Here is a 10,723-nt window from a genome sequence, read left to right as displayed (position 1 = left end):
AGTTGTTTAAATAATACAGCCTCACATCACATATTAATCTTAATATTATTCATATATTATAGACATCACAATAACAATAATAATTTTATCAGACTACCATTCTGCTGGTCAAAAACAAGACAAACTAAAACTAATAAAGTTTTTCTAGATGATTGCATCAAAAAGCTAGACGCACACGAATTTCCAAACATTGAATTTGTTAAGGTAGTGGGAAACCATTTTAAAATTAAATAAATAAACATTTCATAACAGATATATGTTTTCTTTCTGAAATTATTTTATCTTTAATTTACTGGAGTACTGAAGTGCACTATAAATATATATTTATTTTCGATAAATAAAATCGGTAAGTAGTCGTTAACTTAATTATTATCGGAACTGATATGAACGAGAGGGAACTCGGCTAGTACCCGGGAGGGAATTCGACTATCTATATTTTAATCAAAACTACCTGCGGGAGGGAATTCCGCATCACCGAATAAGTCTGTCACATAATTTTTTAAGGTAAATAAAAATTAACTATACGCATTTGACCCGTAAAAGTAGGCCTTCTTCGCGTTCAAACATCTAGTTCTACCATAAAACCACATCTAGTGGGCAGAAATTCTTCTGCACTGATTTTTGTTTAGATACTTAATTCTATAAATATTATTGTTTAAATTTCTTGCTACTAATTTTCTGCGCCTTTATAGAAACAGGAAATGAAAACTGTATAAACAAAACTATTTTATTAACTGTACATAACATTTTTGGTAATTTTTCTATTAGCACGTACGAGATTGCGCTTCCTGTGTGCAAATAAACACGATTTTTTGTCCTAAAAATATCTCATGACGTCGAAAGCTTGCAAAACTATCGACTTCGACGCGCTGCTTTAACTGGCGCCGCGACACCAAAGACGTCGTATCCAAATGCTTGCACTACCGGCCGAAGGTACGGCGTCGTCGCGTTGTTAGTATTAATTTGGTCCTCGCCTCTCATCTACATGAAATAACGAGGATAAAACGATAACGGCACGTGCGCATACCGTATCTACCCAGTAAAATATCACACAACAATTCTTGGGTAGAAATATATTATTGGCAGTGGTAATAATTCATCCGGTTCAATACCTGGACATTGATTCAAATTGGATTAACAGAAGATGCGGTGAACTGCGCTTTGTTCTTTACCTCCTACATACGTGCTGTCAGAAATCGGTAAGTCCACGAATGATCTGTTTTCTTACACTGTTCCACATAAGAATACAATAATAAAAAGTACAAATTTTCCGGAAAACATGGGAGCAAAAAACATTTTATTTATAACCACTGAGACAAAGTAGGTTTCGTGTTTTGGTACAAGTTTTTTTAAGATACATTCTAAGTGACTCACAAAATTGTGCTGTTTTTATTGTTTATCAGTCTGATAACCCAGGCCATCCCCGTATAAACAATCAGTGACTTACAATTAACCTTGAAAGAACCTTGTACCAAAAGGCGAAACGTTGGTGTTGGTAACTACAACAATGTGTTTTTTGTTTTTAGACCTGATGGGCTAATTAGAGACATTTTACATGTAGAAACAAGAGTTAAGACGGATAGAGGTAGATTTAGATTAGTTTATTGTTTGCAAATAGTTAGAGGTTTACTTAAACTGCTTTAGTTTTCGAGAAATGTGAAGATAGAAAGAAGGGTCGTCATCAACATCATCATCATGATCATCATTATGAACATCATCATCATCATTGTAATATCTTCAACCTGAAGATTGGTCGAACATACACCTTCACTTTTTTCTATCTTCACATTTCTCGAAAACTAGAGCAACACAAGTACATTTCTAACTATTTGCGAACAGTAAACTAATCTAAATCTACCTCTGTCCGTCTTAACTTCTGTTTCTATATGTAATATGTTTCTAATTAGCCTATCAGGTCTAAGAACAAAAAACACATTGTTGTAATTACCAACACACAACGTCGACGACGACTCATGTAAAAGAAAAACTGCTATTGTGATAAAATAGTTTAAGTAATGTTTAAACACGTAAATAAAAAATGAGAGTTTATTATAGATTACTAAAATTTAGACTCTGCTTAACCCACAGAAGTCGCATATTGAACAAAATTTGTCATGTCTAAACGTATTTGGAATTGGATGCAATTCCAAAGCAGACGTATACCGAGGTATTTAACAAATTAGAGGGTAGGTACATTCATGAACTTTTTGGATATTTTGAAATTTGTATAGACAGTTTAGTCTGGACTGTGGTGTAAATATTTCATGACAAGAGGGTTAAAACCTGAAGGTTCTAACACATTTTTTGTTGATCTTAAATATTGATATTAAAGAGATAAAAGCATCTTCCTCTCGATCAGTGGAATAAGTGAAAAAACATTTGAGTAGGCGCACAATGCGAGGGAGTCCAAAAAAATACTTTTCTAAAAATCTCATCACTTCTGTTTTTGGATCATCAACGTCCAAGTGTATAATATAACTTGTGTCTGAATCTAATGAGTATTGGAAGATTGCTACGTGTACACAGACAGATGGATGAATAGTCCGAAATTATAAAACTAGAAACATTCCTAGTGGGCTACAAAACTGTTAAAGAATGTATTTATTTAGTGTTGTAGCTAGGTATCTTATGAATATTGCTTTAAAATGCTTAAAAGAAAATTCAGGGGGATATAAAGATGTAAAATTCGATTTTTTTCAACCTTAAGTAGCTGTACATCATGTAGTGACATTTTAATTTGGAAAATGCGAAAAAGAAAGAAATTATTGTGAAATGAATATTTCTTCTGTTCTGCGTTGAATTTTTGTAATTTTTAATTGTTTTATAGTCTTTATACAGGGTTATTCACGTTATTCGATACGAAAGATTCATAATCTACAAGGTGTCCAAAAAATACAAAACGTATCAGTGTTTTTTTTAATGGAACACCCTATATATTTTTACGTTTTTGGATTCTATAATAAAAATAGCAGCGAGTTTCATTAAGGTTTATCTCACCTAAACCTTAAGAATTGTGAAAATGTAGTAACAATTTTAACTTTTAAATTCGCTTTTAAAACGAAATTTAAATTGAAGCCTACTAATTGATTAAGTTTTGTACGGCTATTGTGAAAAATTAACTAATCTATACAGGGTGTCCAAAAATTATTATGAAATAAATTTTAAATGACAATAACTTGTTTACTTTAAATAATTTAATCTTCTATCGAATACTATTATACCTTCCTATAGCTAACTGTTGATGTTCTCGTGAAATACTCACTTTTTCAGAACGCAAAGCGATTTTAACAAAAATGTAAATTTTAAAATTTACCACTTATGAATCCTTTATCTACCCCTACAACAAAAATTTTTAAAAATATAGGAACATAACCGTAATCTTCCATGTTAATTACTTACAAAAATAAAACATTTACCTATTTAAATAAGGTTTCGAATGTCTCACTGTTTTGCATGGTATCTTCTTCCTGCAAAATTTATTTTTACCTAAACTTGTCCCCTTTAATTTTAGTTTTGTTTTATATTGAATTATTAAAAGGACATAAATAAATCTTCTTCTTATTTTTTCGAGACACTTACTTTAAAGAGATATTTTAAATAGATAACTATGAACATTATGTTTCACTTTAAAGTGTTGCACAAACGGGATGTCGTTTTGACTAGCGTGGATGGGTTAGCCAAAAGAAATAGATTTTCAGGGACTCAAGAGAACAGTGTCATGTTTTTTGGCGTTGGATTTGAGCTTTTAGTATATTCTTCAAAACCATAACTAGTTAAGATATGCTTTTAGAATGATACTTGTATCACAGGTATACGAGATCTACTAAATGAATAACTTTGTTTATATTGTATTTATGAAGAATGGAAAAACTTTGGCGGTTGTTGTAGAACAAACAGAATAGCTCAAAACCCCAACGCCAAAACACGACACTGTAGTTGTCCGAAGCACTTTTCGGTAACAAAGTTACCTTCTTCAGGGACTGAAGTAAACTAAACCTAAATGAGAACTAATCCTAATTTATACTGATAGTTGTTAAGGTTCAGTGAACATGACCCGAAGCCAACAAGGTAGATGTTCAATGGACCTTAACATCATCATCATAAACGTAATTAAACTAAACTAAATAGCGGAGATCCAGGGATAGGACCGTTGTCATTGTTAAGAACAATTTGTTTATTTTTATAAATGTATAAACTTTCAAAACTGTCTAGTAAACGATTATTCCTAACTTCTTTAACTAACTTAAGGTTATTAATATTAATATTATGTCCATCAGTAAGAATATGTTGGGCAACACTAGATTTTTCTTCTCTACCAAACCTAGCATGAGCTAGATGTTCTTTAAATCTGGTTTTGATAGAACGTCTAGTTTGTCCAATATATTTTTTACTATCAATAATGTTACAATTGTAACCATTGTCTTTTGCAATTTTCTTAATTGTACAGAGTTCCTTATTATATCTATTTTCACTAAGAGGGAAGCTAATTAATCTGTGTACAAGGAAGTTAAAACTACGCATTTTATGTTGAACACAATGATTAGAATCGTTGGGTATATATCTAGAGGTATTAGTGGGTTTTCTGTAGATGTCGAATTCTAAAGAATTCCCATTTCTTATAACCAACGTATCTAAAAATGGTAATTTGCCATCTTTTTCCATTTCTACAGTAAATTTAACTGAAGGGAAACGTGAATTTAAAACATCAAGAAAGTCTTGAAGACTTCTGGAACTTAAATCGAAGATAGCGTATTTGTTGTTACTTTTACTATTTAAACTTTAAATATGAATCTACAAGTGCTCTAACATGACTCTTTCTGATTTTTTTATATTAGAAGATCAATTATCAAAGAGTTTCACTGTGATTCAGATAAAACAAATAGTCACCAATAATATGATTAGGTATTTTCCCACAACTTTTTATTTTCAAGGTGGATATGACTAACTTTTGCGTTATGTGCGAATAACATATTAGTTTAAGTATGGTACCTCTTACTCTGTTATCGTCTTCATGCGAAATTAGTGATTCAATATAGTTTTCTGTGGAAAAAAGAAGCTCTTTGTTTTCATAATTAAATTAATCTTTTTTGTTTGAAACTGTCCAGGAATCCCTCCCACTTGATAATCTGATATGTATTATTATTTCTGAAGGTATTTTATATTTTAGTAAAAATTCATGAATACCCCACAGACACGGATGAATCAAACCTCCCAGAAGATTAATTATTTGCCGTAACTTACAAAAACTAACACAAAAATGCAAATTTCTTTCATTAAAAAAATAATGTTTCAATTTTTTTTGTTCTGGATCACTCACCGTCTTTTATTCACAGATGCTTTTACTAAAATTTTCACCTTGAATTGATGAAAACTTATTAAACATTAGCATTAGTGATACTTAATCCCTGTAAATGTTATAGTTAAGGTTACAACAAAATGAAGTAAATTGGGTCATTCCAAATAAAAAATTACAAATTACTAACGTACTTCCGATCGAAACGGAAATGGAATCTATGGAACCATACTAACTTTAAAATTTATTTCGTGCTCTAAAAAATTCTAACGAACGGTTTCGAACAAGCACACTGAAAATTGATTTAAAAAAGAACTCAATCTGTACATTTAGGGACTATAAAATTTAAAATTCTCAGGGTACATTAAATCATGAACATAAGCAACGCCTGTTAGAAATCATAAAATGTAAAAACGCTATTGTTGTGTTTTGTTAAACCAAAACAGATATTTTGATATTAATTACCTCAAAGATAAATTGCTGCTGTATTTATTCATTTTTACATTTCCTAGTAGAGTTAAGCTAGTTAGTCACATTTACTAGACGGGGAAAGTCCCAAAGGATTATAAACGGAACAAAGTTGTAACCATACCTAAAAAGAGAGGCGCGGATAGGTGTGAGAAATTTAGAACAATTAGCTTAAGTTCTCATACGTCAAAAATCTTAACTAGAATTGTACAAAGGAGGATGGAAAAAAGGGCGGAAGAACTATTAGGGGAAGATCAATTTGGGTTTAGAAGAAATAGACGAACGCGGGAGGTCATTCTAGCTTTACGAGTAACAATAGAGAAAACGATAGAAAAAAGGGCGTAGATATGATTTGTAGATTTAGAAACAGCTTTTGATAACGTTAAATGGGACAAGATGTTAAATATACTTAAAAATGTTGGATAAGTTAGAAAGATAGAAGAGAAATACTTAATTTGTATAAAGAGCAACACAAATTACAAATCAAAACAAATAAACACAAACGCATCAGCATCATATCCTACTCTGAGTTAATCTTCGTATTTCCCCAAAATTAGAACAACCCACATCCTTAACTATTTGCGAACAGTAATCTAACCTAGGTCTACCTCTACCCCTCCTAACTCCTGTTTCTGCCTCTAATATGCTTCTGACTAAACCTTCATGCCTGAGAAGGTGTCCCACTAACCTATCTCGCCTATTTCTTATTGACTTCCATAGAGTCCTCTGTTCTCCTATTCTTTCTAATATCTCTTCATTTCTGACCTTCTGTATCCCCGGTATTCTCACAATTCGCCAGGAACACCACATTTCGAACGCCTCTAACCTTTTCTTTTCCGCCGTGTCCACTGTCCACGTTTCGCACCCGTATAGCGTCGCTCTCCAAACATACACCTGTAACAACCTTTTACGAATTTCTAAATTAACCGTTCGGGAACATAGAAATGACTTCTTTTTATTGAAGGCGATTCGACCCTGTGCTATCCTTTGCTTTATATCCCTACTACTTCTTCCGTCCTGACTTATTTGACTTCTTAGATACCTAAAATCAGTCTTTTTTCCATATTATTTAAAGCTATTTCTAACTCCTCCTTGCTAGATTCTAATACTGCTCTGTCATCTCCAAATCTAAGCATACTACTTAATATTTTGCCCTTGTATATCTGTCTCTACAGTTGTATTGTCTTTAATGATGTTGATCGCGTCTTCGATGTATAGATAAAAAAGCAGTGGTGACAGCGTACATTTTTATCTGACTCTCTTCTTAATATGTACTTCTCTAGGCCCAGCTCTACAACTGCCTGTTGCTCTTTATACAAATTGCGTATCTTTCTCCTTTCGCTGTAAATCATCCCTATATTTTTAAATATATTTATTATCTTGTTCCATTTAACATTGTCAAAAGCCTTTTCTAAATATACAAATCCTATATATGCACCCTTTCCTTTTTAAATTGTTTTTTCTGTTGTTAGCCGTAAAGATAGAATGACCTCCTGCGTTCCCCTGTTCAAATTGATTTTCTTCTAATAGTTTTTCCGCCTTCTTTTCCATCTTCCTCTGCATAATTCTAGTTCAGATTTTTAGCGCATGGGAAGTTAAGCTAATTGTTCCAAATGTCTCGCACCTATTCGTGCCCCTCTTTTTAGGTATGGTTGCTACCACGTTCCGTTTATAATCCTCTGGGACTTTCCCCGTCTCGTAAATGTGACCAACTAGCTTAAACAGACGATCTTTAACCTCTTGTCCTGCATGTATTAGAATTTCCCCCTGTATCCCATCTGTACATGGCGCTTTATTATTCTATAAGATTTTNTTCTCGTATGTGTATATATATATATATATATATATATATATATATATATATATATATAAAGCACAGCGTACGGGCGATCTGCTGACGATTTGTCGTAATTGCAATTTTCGAATTATCGGTTACTACTAACACGTTAGCTTCTGAAGACTCTTAAAATTAATTCTTTTGGACATATCCACCAGGGGTCACAGGTGGCGCGTGACGCTGTATCGCGTGACGTTACACTTTTCGATTTTATACCTTAGTAAATTTCCGTCCTACCGTTGATAAAAAAGTTCACTTTAAAAATTAGCAGTGAAACAAAATAGAAGCTTTATATTAAAATCCAAACAAAAACGACAAAGTTAAAACTGCTAAAAATTATGCCTTCTTAAAAGTTTTTTATTTTCCATATGATTTATAATGTTTTGCGGCTATTTTGTTTCACTACTAATTTTTAATAAATTCATCAAATAAAATTTTGTAGATGTATCTCGTGCAATTAGTTATTTATTATTTTTTGTGCAAAGCTAACGTAACTCCTGAACCTCTTTAAAGTTTTAGATCGCTTATAAAAAGATGGATAGTTATTTGAGAAATAATTCTGATTAAATTTTATCTACTTAGAGTCTTTGAAACCTACCCATTTCTGATTAACTATAGAAGTAATTATCGATAATATGTGTAATAAATACATAATTTTCAGATACGATAAGCTTTCAATTTCTTTTGCATGAAATCCATTAATTTACTCACCTTGCCACTAAGGAAAGTAAAATATGTACTTGTACGTGTACTTGAACTTCATATCGTTCTTGTAGGTTGGTATATAGTCGATTGTTAAGTTTGATTGGTATTTTTTTCCTGCACTGATTGATATACACACATACATATGTAGGAACATACTTAATCATTGACTTGTCTGTAATTCGTTACGGTACAGTAATGAATTTCATTAACTGCCACCAATCGGTTAGCTCTTGGCCTTATTTTCTACAAGTTTTTGCGCTCTTCGCTGATTGAAGGAGTTAAGGGAACGTTAACTTTGTCAAAATAGTTACGAAAGACCTTCTTCTATTCTTTAGGTGACCGTTTATACATTAACCGAGACCTTCAAATGTCTCTTTGAAAAATAAACAGTGTGCTACTCCAATGTCTATTTTGTTGAGATGTGATGAAGATGAAACTACAAACTTGCACCTCTGACCTCATTAGCAGTTGCAAAAGTGCGTATTTAAGACTGCCATGATTGGATCGAAGGATCTTTTTAATCAATAGTACTTGTTTTGCATATAAAATTACTACTAGGAGAAATAATTAATGAACATATTTTTAACTGTTCAGAAGTTATTGAAAAAGAAAAATAGTTAGTTGCGGTTTACTCTTTTGTTTTTTTCAGAATTATTGATAACTAGTGACCCGCCCCAGCTTCGCAAGGGTGCAATGCTGATACTAAATATATTTTTGTTTTGTTTAGATTATTATCGAAAAGGAGAAATCTTCAAAAGATACCCCCTGAACATACTAAATATACGACAGAATGTCTTTAAATATACAACATTCAGTTTTTTTGTCATTAGACAGTACAAACCGGCCTCCCGGCCGGTACCGCCGCAACCGCTATGTCCCTGCATTTTAAGTCTGTAATTCTTCGAAAATATACAATTAAATTACTTGCTGTAAAGGGTAATATTGATCTATATTAAATGCACAATGTATTTAAAAGTACTTAATTGGATAAGGATTAATGCTGTATTGCTTAAAATTTCTTCGTAAATAAGCCATTATTTCTCGTAAAAAGTAAAGGATAAAAAATGGTTATTGTGGGTTATCCTGAAGAGATAGACATATACCATGCGGACTTTTTTGTAGACCCTTTTAAGATCTACAATATTGTAGTACATTATTTTGATCTATCTCGTAAGATTCAGCCAGCGTTTGCAATGTAAGCGCAAAAAGTGTGTTTATTTACGACATCCCATTAGAAACCTCTAAAATTATCAGTGTTTCTCTACTATATTATGCATGTATTATACATATAAACCTTCCTCTTGAATCACTCTATCTTTTAAAAGAAAAATTGATCAAAATCCGTTGCGTAGTTTTAAAGATTTAGGCGTACATAGGGACAGACAGCGGGAAAGCGACTTTGTTTTATAGTATGTAGTGACTAGCTTTTCCTCGCGGCTTCGCTCGCCGAAATTAATGTTGTTTCTCCATAAAATCTTTTAACTCCCAATTCACCCTTACAACGTTTTAATTTTATGTAATGTCGAAATCTTCGATTTCAAATACAAACGTAGCAACAACATTTCATCCTTAAGGGTTGATTTTTAAAAATTGCCAAACATGTACTTGATTAATTTCAACAATGAGCAACCTTCGAATAAATCCGAGTACAAATAAAATATACCCCATGGAAACATTGCAACCTCTTTTCATTTAATTAATAATATCAAACAGCATATATATCAAGTTTCAAGTAAATTCAACCACAAATCAAGTGTGTCCCAAACAAAAATTGCAACACCTTTTTACCCCCACCCCTTTGGAGGTTGAATTTTTTTAAAATGTCGAGATAGATCTTTCAGAAATTAAATAAGAGACCATTAGGACCAGGTTTCAAGTAAATCTGACCACAAATAATATACGTTCCATTTAAACATTGCATTGTGGCGGTATCCACCACATATTTTAAAAGTTTTTCTTTATGTGTACATATTGTAAATACCTTTCTAAAATATTTCTTTTCTATTTTCGATTAGGGTCTATAAAAATTCCTTCCTTTTGTAAATAATCTATTGTATCTTGCTTATCTATTTAAATAACTCTATTACTGTACTTTCCTATAATCCCTGTAACATTTCATCTTTTGTGTACTAACCGCATGACGTCTGTACCTTTCATTCCTTCCTAATTACATTTTTACAATCGGTTTCTTCGGTGGTTGACCGGCCATCAATTTCTTGGTATTTCTAATCTTAAAGTTTCCATATTTTAATGCTTCCCTACTCGTATCTACTACCCTCTCTATTCCTTCCTTGTAGAACAGTTTTTCATTTTTCATAAAATACCAAATCAGTTCGTCTTACGCCTTCAGCAGAACAAGTCTCTTCTCTTCTCCTTTCGTTACGCCAGTTGTTGTTAAGTTGTAAATATATGTTGTTGTT

General features: G+C 32.3%; 1 protein-coding gene across 1 annotated transcript in view; it reads left to right on the top strand.

Annotated features, from left to right (window-relative positions):
- Positions 1-876: 876 nt before the first annotated feature.
- LOC108742135 overlaps positions 877-10,723 on the top strand; it is a 68,786-nt gene continuing 58,939 nt past the window's right edge. Inside the window, exon 1 of the mRNA XM_018477193.2 lies at positions 877-1,199. The gene's annotated coding sequence lies outside the window, so the exon portion shown is untranslated. The remainder of the gene's footprint in view (positions 1,200-10,723) is intronic.

This window comes from Agrilus planipennis, unplaced genomic scaffold (genome assembly GCF_000699045.2).
Source record: "Agrilus planipennis isolate EAB-ADULT unplaced genomic scaffold, Apla_2.0 scaffold306, whole genome shotgun sequence".
Lineage (NCBI taxonomy): Eukaryota > Metazoa > Arthropoda > Insecta > Coleoptera > Buprestidae > Agrilus > Agrilus planipennis.
Note: the sequence above shows the minus strand (reverse complement) of the source record. Positions and strands in the feature narration are given on the sequence as shown.